General features: G+C 49.3%; 1 protein-coding gene across 1 annotated transcript in view; it reads right to left on the reverse strand.

The window, feature by feature from the left end:
- Positions 1-15326, reverse strand: part of LOC143925641 (uncharacterized) — a 66394-nt gene that overhangs the window by 26943 nt on the left and 24125 nt on the right. The window lies entirely within an intron of this gene.

Raw genomic sequence — 15326 nt, forward strand, 5'->3', positions numbered from 1 at the left:
GCTTGGCTTTTTTTCACCACGCCAGTGGCTACTGATCAAGGATGCATGCACTGTCCTGTCACCATTTGAGGTGGCCACAAGGATGGTGAGCAGCGACAATGCATGAATCAGTGATACTGTCCCTCTCGTCTTCCTGTTGGAGCACATGCTTCGTGGAATAATGGACAGGGCACTTGAGGCAGAACAGCAGGAGGAAGAGGAGGACTTCCTTACCTCTCAAGGCCCCCTTTATCCAGATAGTATTCCTGCGGGCCCACCAAACACACAGGAAGAAGAGGAGGATTGTTTCAGCATGGACGTAGAGGATAACACTCAGCAGCAGTCTTTCATGGGATGGATTTCAGTCCCCAGAAACCCAAGGAGTTGTAGGTGGCTGGGAGGAGGTTGTTACGGATCATGTGATCCTTAGTGACCCAGAGGATTCAGAATCAAATGCCTCTGCAAACTTATGCAGTATGGCCTCCCTGATTCTGCAAAGCCTGCAAAAGGACCCTAGGATTCGTGGTATCAAGGAGAGGGATCATTACTGGGTGGCAACCCTTCTTGATCCACCTTACAAGGGTAAGGTTGCAGAATTCATCCTGCCTTCGCAGAGGGAGCAGAGGATAAAACATCTTCAGGAGGCCTTGAAGAAAGGTTTGTGCAATGCATTTCTAGACCCTGGGAGGTTACAATTTCCTGGTGCTGGACAACATGTTGCTGAGGCTTCGTTCACTCAGAGGAAGAGCGGTAGAGAAGGTTGCCGGCTGATCGATGCCTTTAGACAATTTTTCAGTCCTCAGTGCCAAGGTCGGTTCGTTTCCAGCAACATCGCCAGCGTCTGCATTACATGATGCAGGAATATCTAGGGGCAAGAGCAGACTTGGAGACCTTTCCATCAGACCATCCACTGGGTTACTGGGTCTTGAGGATGGACCACTGGCCAGAACTTTCTCAATATGTAATTGAGCTACTGGCCTGTCCTGCATCCAGCGTCCCAATTTTTCTATCCCTGTCCCTTTTTTGATCTAATATTTCACAGCACGGCCTGTTCCTGCGCTCAACAAGAGTATCTGTGAGTTGTTACAGTGTTGTGGCACCACCACCACCAAAGGCCCAGTTTTTCTGCCCCTGTTTAACAGGGGCATGTAATTACAATTCTTGATCTAATATTTCACAGCAGGGCCCATTCCTGTGCCCACCAAGAGTAACTGTGAGGGCTTACAGTGTTGTGGCACCACCACCACCCAATTTTTCTGCCCCTGTTTAACAATTAACAATTTTTGATATAGTATTTCACGACAGTTCCTACGCTCACCAAGAGTAACTGAGGGCTTACAGTGTTCTGGTACCACCAACACCTAAGGCCCAATTTTCTGCCGAGTATATAGGGCAGGCTGTATAGTGTGTGTGTGTGTGTGTGTGTGTGTGTGTGTGTGTGTGTGTGTGTGTGTGTGTGTGTATGTATGTATATGTATATATATATATATATATATATATATATATATATATATATATATATATATATATATATATATATACATATATATACACTTCTCTTCAGTATATAGTGCCTGGGGGTCCACCATGCCATTTTTTTTATTTGGGCGCGGGGTTCCCCTTAATATCCATAACAGACCCAAAGGGCCTGGTAAAGGGCTGGGGGGCCAATGCCATTTTTCTCAATGATTTTTGTGTATATTGCCGGGACCCGACAATACATTACAGCCGCAAGCAGTTTTAAATGACTTTTTTTCCTTTTAGAAATGTAATTTTGCTGTGGTATTGTTCTAAAGACAGGAAAACTCCGCCACTTTACAGGCATACTATAGATACCCCCCAGGCATGATATTTAAAGGAATATTACATTTTTTTGTTTCACTATAAGCATTTTTTAAATCACTGCTCCGGAAAAAACGTCAGTTTTTAAAACAATTTTTTTGCATTGATACCTGTCCCCTGGAGCAGGACCCAGGTCCCCAAACACTTTTTATGGCATTAACTTGCACATAAGCCTTTAAAATTAGCACTTTTGTTTTTTCACGTTCATGTTCCATAGACTTTAACGGTGTTGGCGTGTTCGAACAAACTTTTTGCATATTCTGCTGCAAACCGAACCGGGGGGGCTCATCCCTATCCCTCACCACAGCGCCGTCACTACACCTCCATCCCGTCCTGTATATCTACTATTCCTGTACTTACCCCTCACACAGCGCTGTCACTACACCTCCATCCCGTCCTGTATAGCTACTATTTCTGTACTGACCCTCACAAAGTGCTGTCACTACACCTCCATCCCGTCCTGTATATCTACTATTCCTGTACTGACCCCTCACACAGCGCTGTCTCTACACCTCCATCCCACCCTGTATAGCTACTATTTCTGTACTGACCCTCACACAGCGTCATCACTACACCTCCATCCCGTCCTGTATATCTACTATTCCTGTACAGGGAGACCCGCAGTGGATGGACTAAAATGGAAGTAAGGGAGGGCCGGGCATGACAGGGATGTATAAGGCCTAAGGGGTTAAGGTGCAGAGAGAGAGGCTGGGGGGGAGGAGCTAGTGGAAAATGTAATGGAAGGGGAGGAGCCCTATAAAGGAGGAAGGGGCGGAGCAACGGGCAGTGCGACGGAAGGGACAGAGAGAGGAGGCAGTTTTGCACCACTGCTCCTCTGTGATGGCGGACATTGAGACACTCCGGGCGGGACTGAGGCGGCAGGCAGAAGAACGAGGACCGGACTGGCTGAGGGAACATCTCAGAGGGCTGGCGGTGGCGGCGGGACCGGACGGCAGGAGCAGTGAGAGTTTTCAGCACACGCGGAGGTCGCGGCCTCCGGTGCGCTTTTCTTCTGGGCCTGATACTCGGCCACCTCGTTTAGTGCGGAGCCCTGGGGAGGACCGATCGCTCCCCACAATGAAGAGGACTCAGGGGGCCTTGGGTGGTCATCACACCGCCGGCCTGCGTCGGGGGGCAGGGCGGGCATGCCACGAGGCAGGGGTGCTTCTCTGGAGACTGTGGGTGGGGGGAGGGGGGACTCTGCAGCAGGCCCTAGTTCTGCAGGAGGGATGGCTGCTCGGGCTGGCTCTTCCAGGGATCAGGCGGCCAGGAGCAGGGGGACAGCAATTCAGCCTGGTCAGGTGCGGGGACTGCCTGCAGGCTGCTCCACACAGAAGGCCAGAAGGGGCGCCCGGGAGTCTGCTGCCCCAGGGGCTGGCAGGGCTGGTCCGCTATGCCAGTCTGCCAGGGAGGTCTTGGCCGGAGGGGTGGCGGCACCAATGCGGGTTGTGACATCGGCCTCCGGGGTCTATTCCCCCGGGAGGCTTATACCCCCGCCTACATGGGACCAGGAGGATCGGTCCGAAGGAGAGGTGTCAGACGAGGAAGAGGTGCCGGATCCAGCAGGAGATGTCACCAGTCCGGCTGTGGGGAGAGTTCCTGGACAGCCAGGTGAGTCACAAGATGCTTTATTATTGTCCACGGCATTACAGGGTCTGTTGGGGGTGGTACAGGCGGGCACGGGGAGGCCAGTGACGCCTGTTGGTCAGGACACGGGGTGGCGGGGGTTCCGGCGGCGGCGGGACAAGGCAGCGGGGAGGCTGAACCTGCCGCACAGATGCAGGACTTGCTGGATGGGCTGTGGGCCTTGGTGGGGCGGTTTGACCGGGGGCAGGCGCCGCCGGTGGGCCCGTGGGTGGCTCCCCCGGCCAGGGGGGTGCCTGGGGCCGCAGGGGGAACGACGCCATTGGCACCTTCCGTGCCGACTCCAGTGGAGGAGGGGGTGGAGCATTGCTCGGCGCTTTTCTGTTATATGGATGCGATCGGGGAGGCCCATAGGGTGTGTGGGGGGGGTGGCGTGGCTCCGGTATAACGAGCAATTCCGGCAACGCAAAGCGGTGCAGCCGGAGTTGCGCTGGGACCACAAGGACATCAGCCTCTGGATGAGGCTTATGTCATCGGCACGGGCCCCACCTCAGTTTCTTCAGGGGGGGGCGGTTGTGCACCTACCTCAGGACTGCCAGCCGGAAAGAAATGGGGGGGGTCGGCTGGCAGTTCAACGAGGAGCCTGCAAGTTCGGGGGAGCGTGCAAGTTTAAGCATGAGTGTTCCGGCTGCGGTGGAGCACACATGTTGTCTCGGTGCTTCCGGAAAGGGAAACGAGTCGGGGATGCTGCTCAGAAAAGGGAGGAGGCCGGTGATACTGGCAAGGATGCTTCCTTTTCTAAGAAGGTATCCGGAGAGGGCGACGGCACGGGTGCTGGCAGGGGGGTTTCGGGATGGCTTTAGGAATCCCTGTTCACTGCCAGTGGTGCCGCTGGTGGCGAGAAACTTGAAGTCAGTGTTGCAGCATCCGGGGGTGGTGGATGACAAGCTACAAAAGGAGGTGGTCCTCGGATGCATGGGGGGGCCGTTTGGGAAAAAGCCTTGGCCCGACTTGGTGGTTTCCCCATTGCGGGTGGTCCCCAAGAAGGAGGCGGGGAAATTTCAACTCATCCATCACCTGTCGTTTCCAAAAGGGGCCTCAGTGAACAATTTTATTGACCCTGAGGTGTGCACGGTGTCCTATACGTCGTTTGACGCAGCAGTCCGGTTGGTGCGGTGGTATGGTCAAGGGGCGCTGATGGCCAAGGCCGATGTGGAATCGGCATCTGGCTGCTCCCGGTTCATCCTGATAGCTTTCAGTTGTTGGGGTGCCACTGGCGTGAAAATTGTTTTGTGGATATGTGCCTGCCGATGGGTTGCTCGATCTCGTGTGTGTACTTGGAGACATTTGGCTCCTTTTTGGAATGGGTGGTGAGGGACGTTTTGGGCCTGGAGTCGGTTATCCATTATTTGGACAGCTTCCTCTGTGTGGGCCCACCTGCCTCCGCTGTGTGTGTGATTCTGCCGTCTATGTTGCAGCACATCGCAGGCAGGTTTGGGGTCCCCTTGGCGGCGGTTAAGACGGAGGGTCCAACGTCGGAGCTGAGTTTCCTGGAGATCGATTCCCGGGCGATGGAGTGCCGGCTGCCTGAGAACAAATTGAAGGAGTTGCAGCGGGAGATCAGGGATATTCAGGGCCAGCGTAAGGTTCAGTTGCGGACGTTGCAGTCACTCCTGGGTAAGCTGAACTTCGCTTGCAGGATCATTCCCATGGGAAGGATTTTCTGCCGGCGGTTGTCGGCGGCTACGGCAGGGGTCAGTGTCCCGACGCACTTTGTGTGCCTGGGAGGGGACCAGAGGGAGGACTTGCGGGTTTGGCATGAGTTCTTGGCTTCCTACAATGGTAGGGCTATGTGGATGGGGGCCCGGTTAGCAACTTTGATATGGACTTAGCCACGGATGCGGCGGGTTCTACCGGGTACGGGGCGTTTTTCCGGGGTAAGTGGAGCGCGGGGCCTTGGCCGGAGACATGGAAAACAGGGGGTTTCCTGGGCAATCTGGTTCTGTTGGAACTATTTCCGGTGGTGTTGGCATTGGAGCTGTGGGGGAAGGAGTGTAGGAATTTGAAGTTGCACATTAATTGCAACAACATGGGTGTTGTGCAAGTGGTGAACCGCATGCCAGCCACTTCCCCTCCGGTTATACGGCTGATGCAGCAGTTAGTTTTTCGTTGTTTACAGTTGAATGTTTTTATTTACGTTGTACACATCCCGGGCGTGGAAAATTAGTTGGCTGACTCCCTATCTCATTTCAGTGGGACAGGTTCAGGGAGCTGGCTCCGGGCGCGGAAGCAGAAGGGCCCCCTTGCCCGGAGTGGATTTGGAGGCTGCCATTGGAATCGCCGCGGGATGGATCAGGCAGTCGGTGAGCGCGCCCCCGTGGGCGGTCTACTCCAAGGTTTGGACCGAATGGTCGGGTCTGGTTCGGGAGGTAGGGATAAGTGATCGGGGATCCAATCGGCGGCTGTTGGTGCTTTACTTTGTGACCAGAAATATGGAGCGAGGGGTGTCGGTTTCCGTGATTGGCCGGAAACTGGCGGGTTTGACGTTCTTGTTTAAATTTTTACGGGTGGAAGATTGGACTAAAGATTTCTGGGTGCGACAGGCGTTAAAAGGTTATCGCAAGCAGAACAGGACGAGGGATGCACGGAGGCCGGTCACGTTCGCCACCCTGCAGGCAATTTGTGCTCGGCTGGGGTTGGTTTGCTCTTCAGATTATGAGGCGCGGCTATTCACAGCGGCATTTTCTTTGGCTTTTTATGGGGCGTTTCGGATTGGGGAATTGGTGAGCCCGACCAAGAGGGTTGCTGGAGGTCTGTTTGATGGAGAGGTACGTTTGAACGGGGATCGGGTGGGGCTCTGGCTGCGCAGGTCCAAAACAGACCAGCAAAGGAAGGGGGTGCTGGTGTCCCTGTTTACCAAGATCCAGGGTGTGCCCAGTGGCAGCAGTTCGGGACTTTCGAGAAGTGAGGCGGGGGGGGTGAGGGGCCTTTCCTGCGGCATGAGGACGGGTCCTTTTTGTCTAGGTACCAATTTGTTTCGGTGTTCCGGAAGTGTTTGCGGGAGGTGGGTTTGGATAGCAGAGACTTTGCGTCGCACTCCTTCCGCATTGGGGTGGCCACTGAGGCGGCCCGGTGTGGGTTGGACGAGATGGCAGTTCGCCGGATTGGGAGATGGGAATCTCGGCGGTTTCGTACATATGTTAGGCCGCAGTTGGCGGTGGTTTGAGTGGGTTTCAATAATACACAAAAAAAAAGAAATGGGAACACCTGCACGACACAAGTGGAATTTATTTACGTATGTGCGGGGTGGTGTGGCTGGTTTCCTGTTGAGGTGGGTGCAATGGTGGTAGTTGACGGCTGGTTTTATTCTGTTGGTTTTTCTTTTCAGATGGAGATACGGCTCGCCTCGTCTGGATCGTGGGGCACTCATACGTTTGTTGGGGGGCCAGGAGAGGAGACCAACGACTTGAGGGCAGGCAACTCGGTATTTCTCTGAGTGAGGCTTGCTTGAGATGGTTGGGGATCCCGGGGATGAAGTGGGATCGTTTGGTGGGGGAGGTTGACAGGGATGTGTTACAGGAGGGTCCCCCGGAGGTGCTAGTGATCCATGCGGGGGGGGGGAACGACCTTGCAGTTCGGAAGGTCAGGGATTTGATTGCTAACATCAAGTCCGATTTCATGCGCCTGCGATTCGTTTTCCGGGTACAGTGGTGGTCTGGTCGGACATTGTAGCTAGGACAGTGTGACGTTGGGCTCCTTCGGTCGAGAGCATTAATAGGACCCGTATTAGGGTCAACAAGGTGGTGGGGAGGTTCGTGGTCCAGTATGGCGGGATCGTGGTTCGACACCGGGAGTTTGAATGTAATGTGGGTATGTACCTTAGACGGGATGGGGTACACTTATCCGATGTAGGGATTGATTTGTGGTCCTTGGGATTGCAAGACAGTATCCTGAAGGCCTTGTGGGTGTGGGGTGGCCCTCAAGGGTAAGGGAGTCACCCTTTTGGGCTGTGGCGGGTTTTTGTCTGGTGGTCTTTGAAGGTTGGCGGTAAATCAGAGGTCATCTGATAAGGGGTGGGGGGCCCATTGCTAGTATGGGTCCCTCCGGTGTATTCCTGAACGTTGGATGGAATACCGTTAAGGTTATGTTATGTTAAGGTGAGTACCACAGTGAGTTGGTTGTTTGTTTGGTAAAGTTATGGGTCACTGTCAGAGATCACCAAACCGGGTATGTTATCTATATGCTATTTCGTTATACTTGATGTTTGTTATGGTTATATATATATATATATATTTTGATTGGAGTGTTTGAGTAATTTTAATAAAGGCTGTTATGGCCATTTTACTCCAAAGCAAGGTGTGGTCTCATCCTTCATGGTGGTGGTAAAAGGGGTGGGGGTTGGAGTGGAATGGGTAACAAGTAAAAGAAGAGGGACCTTTAGACTACCCTGGTCAAGGGAGGCCCGCAGTGGATGGATTAAAAGGGAAGTAAGGGAGGGCCGGGCATGACAGGGATGTATAAGGTCTATGGGGTTAAGGTGCAGAGAGAGAGGCTGGGGGGGGGGAGCTAGTGGAAAATGCAATGGAAGGGGGGAGCCCTATAAAAGGAGGAAGGGGCGGAGCAACGAGCAGTGCGACGGAAGGGACAGAGAGAGGAGGCAGTTTTCCCACCCTCCCTCCCTATTGTTAGGTTGCTGGGGTATTTCGGAGTTGTTTCTGTTCTTCTTTTTCAGGTGGCGAAGATCAGATGTCATGACAGCTGTGCGGATGAACTGGATGTTGGCGGTGTTTGTCTGGTGGTCTTTGACGGTTGGCGGTAAATCAGAGGTCATCTGATAAGGGGTGCGGGGCCCATTGCTAGTATGGGTCCCTCCGGTGTATTCCTGAACGTTGGATGGAATCTGTTATGGTTATCACTGTCGGAAGTTGTCTCCGAGCGAGGCCTGGTAAAGTGGAAGTGGGTACCGCAGTGAGTTGGTTGTTTGGGAAAGTTATGGGTCACCGTCAGAGATCACCAGACCAGGCATGTTATCTATATGCTATTCGTTATACCTGATGTTTCTTATGGTTATATATATATATTTGGGTTATTTATATATAGATATATATATATTTTGATTGGAGTGTTTGAGTAATTTTAATAAAGGTTGTTATGGCCATTTTACTCCAAAGCAAGGTGTGGTCTCATCCTTCATGGTGGTGGTAAAAGGGGTGGGGGTTGGAGTGGAATGGGTAACAGGTAAAAGAAGAGGGACCTTTAGACTACCCTGGTCATGACCCCTCAACACAGCGCCGTCACTACACCTCCATCCCGTCCTGTATATCTACTATTCCTGTACTGACTCTCACACAGCGCTGTCACTACACCTCCATCCCCTCCTGTATATCTACTGTGATGGAGCGTCCCCCACACTCCGCTTGAGTGTTTCCGTCAGTATACCGCTTCCTAAGTCCTGGAACACAAGTCCAATGGATCTGGCTATAGGAACCCCCAAGAACTAGACAACACCAGTCTTGAAGTACACCAGGAATAATCTTTTATTTGAGACGCCCCACAAATATATACAGTAGGATGACTAAAACCTAACCTCATTAGCATGAGCTAATTATCTAATCATCGACCCAGACTAGTTGTCTGAGAGATAGGACTTTTCAGAGTAAGACTTTGTCTCCTAGCTCACTGGTGCACTGAGATGCTTAAAATGTTTTGAAACACAAACCCCCAAGTCATTCCCTTTGCTCCCATATACCTCATCCCTCCCTAACCTCTCCACCCCCTTTCCCTCTCATATACTTTATCCCTTCCCGACCCCCCCTTTCCCTCCCATATATTTCATCCTTCCACCCACCTCTCCCATGCACAGCATCATCCTTGTTTTACACAGGGCGATTATATCCGTGTCCTGTGCATTGTCATGTTCTACAGGCACAGGGATGTACAGGTGTTCCATGCATCCCCATGGTGGCAGTCCACTTGTTGTGTATTGGGACACAGTGGCTACACACACAGCTGCTGTGTCCCAATATGACTTCTAATATGAATACCTGCTGGTTGGGCACAAGACGGCCAGACCACATTCTTCATCTCTCTACAGATGCTGACAGTTGGCTATAATCTGCTCTATATACGCTGTTTTAACTGAGTGTTCTTGGATAGGCTGCCTTCCCACCAGGGGATGCTGTAGCTGCACAGAGAGGTGCAGGATCTGTAGGAGGCATTCGGTCTTCCACTCTGCTGCTAACTGCTGAGATTGGGGAGGAGAGTAGAGACAAGCCTCTCTGGGCCTGTCTATCTCTCTGTTGGTGACTGCTGAGACAAGGTGGGGGCAAAGACGAGTGGGGTGCCACAGCTGCAGGGAAGGTGCGAGGGCCACATGAAATGACCTGGTGGGCTGCATTCAGCCTGCAGGCCTTGTGTTTGACACGTGCCCTAAAGATGGAGTCCACTGGAAAAAAAATATTAAAAGCCAGCAGCTATAAATACTACAGCTGCTGACTTTTAATAAATGGACACTCACCTGTCCCAGGGTCCAGCGATGTCGGCAGCCGAGGCCGATCGATCACTCAGCTCTCGGCTGCTGCCGCCACCATTCTCAGTGAGGGAATCAGGAAGTGAAGCATTGCGGCTTCACTTCCCGGTTCCCTACTGCGCATGCGTGAGTCGTGCAGCGCAATGGGAATGGCCTGCTCTGTCTCTGGGACTCGTGTGTGTCCCAGCAGACAGCACCCAGGGACACGAAGAGGCATAGAGTCTATGCCCGGAAATGGGTGCAAATACCTGTCTTAGCCCTTGTACACACGGTCGGAGATTCCGACGGAATGTTTCCTATTGGACCGTTTTGTTGGATATTCCGACTGTGTGTGGTCTCCATCGGACTGTTTCCGTCGGAATATCCGACGGACCAACTTTTCCAACTTGCCGGTAAAATTTTCCGACAAAATGCTCCGATCGGACATACTCCGATCATGTGTAGCCTATTCCGACGGACAAAGTGCCACACATGCTCAGATCAAATTCCTAGACCAAAGCTATTGGCTACTAGCCTGAACGTAGTCCCGTCGTAATGAAATAACGTCATCACGTTATGTACAATCGGATTTTCCGACAACTTTGTCCGACCGTGTGTATGCAACAGTTTCGGACAAAATCCAACGGATTTGGTTGTCAGAATGTCCGACCGTGTGTACAAGGGCTTAAGAAATTACATTTGTGCAGACACTCTGCCATCAAGGATAAGATTATGTGACTACATAGGAAGGTTCCACAACTTTCACACCGACTCATCCTGTTTCATAGTTAGTAAGGTTGAATAAAGACACCAGTCCATCCAGTTCAACCTGAGTGAGTGTCTACAATTGTCCCTATCCCTGTACATTGCACACTCACATCAGTCCCTACCCTCAAGGAGCCCACAATCCAAGGTCCCCATTCATATACTAGGGCCAATTTTGGACAGAAACCAATTAACCTACCTGCATGTCTTTGTTCTTGGACAATCAACATCTACACATGCAATGGTCATTGGATTAAGGCTTCTGTGTAAATATAAATAGTGGGGTATGTTCCCGACACTGTTTGGAAATTAAGAAGTGGTTTGGATAAGCTACAAAATATCCTCAATCTAAATCAACGCTGTCTAAGCCCTTGTACACACGGTCGGAGATTCCGACGGAATGTATCCTATCGGACCGTTTTGTCGGATAATCCGACTGTGTGTGGTCTCCATCGGACTGTTTCCGTCGGAGTATCTGACGGACCAAGTTTTCCAACTTGTCCGTAAAATTTTCCGACAAAATGCTCAGATCGGACATACTCCGATCATGTGTAGCCTACTCCGACGGACAAAGTGCCACTCATGCTCAGATCAAATTCCTAGGCCAAAGCTATTGGCTACTAGCCTGAACGTAGTCCCGTCGTAATGAAATAACGTCATCACGTTATGTACAATCGGATTTTCTGACAACTTTGTCCGACCATGTGTATGCAACAGTTTTGGACAAAATCCAACGGATTTGGTTGTCAGAATGTCCGACCGTGTGTACAAGGGCTTAGACAGGTATCTGCACCCCCCTCCCCCCTGAAAGGTGCCAACTGTGACACCGGAGGGGGGGGGGGGGGTGCCGATGAACGGAAGTTCCACTTTAGGGTGGAACTCCACTTTAAGCTATATAATCTTCTTCAAATGAACAGATAATTGGAATAGGACCGTTTAAGGAAAAACATTCCCTCTTTTTCAGAGTTACCCCAAGTCAGCCTCACCTTCTTATTTTGGCGTGTCTGGAGTTCTTCCTCTGACTCCATCTGATCTGAAATAAGTACAAAACAAAATATTATTAACATTACGATAATTGATCTGTAACTTTTTTTATTATTTCATATTATTTTTATGAAATAATATAAAATTAAAAGTACTCTTCCAGTTAAATTTAATATTTTATTATAGAGAGTTACTTTTAATAGTATTGGTGTCTTTTGAAAATGGAGGTGAATAATAGCAAAGATTAGTAATAGTTGGGGGGGGGGGGCAGTTAATGTTGTTTTAGCATGGCAACTTGCCACTTTCAGAATAACAGAGGTTCTTAAGTGTCAGAACTTCCCAGGTGCATTTTCATGCATTGAGATACCTTGCCTGAAGTTAGGCAGTGACTGCTGATCAGTGCCAGTGTTTTTTTTTTGCCCCTCTCCAACCCCTGATCATTGCCAATATATTATACTCCGAGTCCTCCACCTCCACTGTGGTGATCAGTGCCAGTGTTTTTACCCCTTCCACCCCCCTTACTGGTGATAAATGTCATTGTTTTTTAGCCCCCTCAACCCCAGCAGTTGTGATCAGTGCCAGTGTTGTTTACCCCCTCTAACCCCTGCACTTGTGATCAGTGTTTTTTACACTTCCATTTATTGGTTAACAGTGATAGTGTTTTTTACCCCCATCCAGGGCCAGATAAAGGAAACCAGTGGGCCATGTGTTGGGCACCAATGCCTTAGACCTATGCTAACATTCAACACATCTGATATGTTTTGTTCTCTTTTTCTTGTCAGAAGAATATTCATCATACCATTGGGTCTTTTACATTTTTGATTTGTTGATTGTAGTTCTTCAATTTCTCCTATAAAATAAAACATATTGGATGTGTATGCATTATTCATTGTTGACATGTCATACAGTATACTTGGAATACATGGAAAATTACAAGCATTGCGTAATGCTGCATTTATTAAACCCAGAGAAGGGAAAAGTCTCAATGCTGTTTACAGCAATCCATCAAATTTCATTTTTTTTATGTTCTAGTGCAGGTTACGAAGTAAAAGAAAATAACCGACTGGTTGCTAAGAGCAACACTGACACATTTTTCTGTGTCCTCAGGATCCAGCGGGCCCACGGATAGAAAAATTTAAATGTTATGTAGACTGGAAGCTGCTTATTTAAAGAGGAAGTAAACCCTGATAGGTTTACTTCCTCTTTGTTTCCCTGCAAAGGTAAAGCATAATGGACTACTATGCAATGCATAGTAGTCCATTATGTGTCACTTACCTGACACAGGAGCCAGCGAAGTCACCGCTGTCCCCTGTAGTACGGAGCGTCCATCTTCTTCTGGGTATCGCTGCTCCGGCCACTCACAACGCCGGAGCAGCTGTGACGTCACTCCCGCGCATTGCGGAAATAGTGCGCCTGTGTGCCGCTGTCTACAGCACATGCGCCGTAAGGGTTTACAACCACTTTAATGCGTACACTACCGTTCAAAAGTTTGGGGTCACATTGAAATGTCCTTATTTTTGAAGGAAAAGCACTGTACTTTTCAATGAAGCTAACTTTAAACTAGTCCTAACTTTAAACAAATATACTCTATACATTGCTAATGTGGTAAATGACTATTCTAACTGCAAATGTCTAGTTTTTGGTGCAATATCTACATAGGTGTATAGAGGCCCATTTCCAGCAACTATCACTCCAGTGTTCTAGTGGTACAATGTGTTTGCTCATTGGCTCAGAAGGCTAATTGATGATTAGCAAACCCTTGTGCAATCATGTTCACACATCTAAAAACAGTCTAGCTCCTTCCAGAAGCTACAAAACTGACCTTCCTGTGAGCAGATTGAGTTTCTGGAGCATCACATTTGTGGGGATAATTAAACGCTCAAAATGGCCAGAAAAAGAGAACTTTCATCTGAAACTCGACAGTCTATTCTTGTTCTTAGAAATGAAGGCTATTCCATGCGAGAAATTGCAAAGAAATTGAAGATTTCCTACAACGGTGTGTACTACTCCCTTCAGAGGACAGCACAAACAGGCTCTAACCAAAGTAGAAAAAGAAGTGGGAGGCCGCGTTGCACAACTAAGCAAGAAGATAAGCACATTAGAGTCTCTAGATTGAGAAACAGACGCCTCACAGGTCCCCAACTGGCATCTTCATTAAATAGTACCCGCAAAACACCAGTGTCAACATCTACAGTGAAGAGGCGGCTGCGGATTTTGGGCTTCAGGGCAGAGTGGCAAAGAAAAAGCCATATCTGAGACTGGCCAATAAAAGAAAAAGATTAAGATGGGCAAAAGAACACAGACATTGGACAGAGGAAGACTGGAAAAAAGTGTTGTGGACGGATGAATCCAAGTTTGAGGTGTTTGGATCACAAAGAAGAACGTTTGTGAGACGCAGAACAAATGAAAAGATGCTGGAAGAATGCCTGATGCCATCTGTTAAGCATGGTGGAGGTAATGTGATGGTCTGGGGTTGCTTTGGTGCTGGTAAGGTGGGAGCTTTGTACAGGGTAAAAGGGATAGTGAATAAGGAAGGCTATCACTCCATTTTGCAACGCCATGCCATACCCAGTGGACAGCGCTTGATTGGAGCCAATTTCATCCTACAACAGGACAATGACCCTAAACACACCTCCAAATTGTGCAAGAACTATTTACAGCAAAAGCAGGCAGCTGGTATTCTATCGGTAATGGAGTGGCCAGCACAGTCACCAGATCTGAACCCCATTGAGCTGTTGTGGGAGAAGCTTGACCGTATGGTACGCCAGAAGTGCCCATCCAACCAATCCAACTTGTGGGAGCTGCTTCTAGAAGCGTGGGGTGAAATTTCTCCAGCTTACCTCAATAAATTAACAGCTAGAATGCCAAAGGTGTGCAATGCTGTAATTGATGCAAAAGGAGGATTCTTTGACGAAAGCAAAGTTTGATGTAAAAACAATGTTATTTCAAATACAAATCATTATTTCTAACCTTGTCAATGTCTTGACTCTATTTTCTATTCATTTCACAACGTATGGTGGTGAATAAGTGTGACTTTTCATGGAAAACACAAAATTGTTTGGGTGACCCCAAACTTTTGAACGGTAGTGTATGTTATAGTAAAATAATATATAACTGCTGGCCAACCATATACATTAAATATACGTCACCAAAGCGCCTTCCCTGGGCAGGATCACGTGCCTGTACGTGATCCTGCACTTTTGGGTCTGGGGCACTCGCGTGATTGGACACAGCGGGAGCCAATCAGCTGACATTGCGATCGTTTGGGACATAGGCAGAATAGTAGTTTGCCTATGTAAACAAGGCAGATCGCCGTTCTGTGAGAAGGGAAGGTTTTGATGCTGTGTTCCTACAAAGCAGGAACACGGATCTCTGTCTTCCCATAGTAAAAGCACCTCCCACACAGTTGGCAATCAATCCCTAGGCACACAGTTAACCCTGTGATTGCCTCTGATGTTAACACCTTCCCTGCCATGCTTATTTTTAGCACTGATCACTAGTCCCCAAAAAAGTGTCACTTAGTGACCGATTTGTCCACTGCAATGTTGCAGTCTTGTTATAAGTCACTGATCACCACCATTATTAGTAAAAAAAAAATCCATAAATCTATCCCATAGTTTGTAGACTAGAACTTTTGCGCATACCAATCAATATACGCTTATTG

The sequence above is a fragment of the Lithobates pipiens genome, unplaced genomic scaffold (genome assembly GCF_037356315.1).
Source record: "Lithobates pipiens isolate NorthernLeopardFrog02 unplaced genomic scaffold, aLitPip1_a1.2 Scaffold_22, whole genome shotgun sequence".
NCBI classification, from domain to species: domain Eukaryota; kingdom Metazoa; phylum Chordata; class Amphibia; order Anura; family Ranidae; genus Lithobates; species Lithobates pipiens.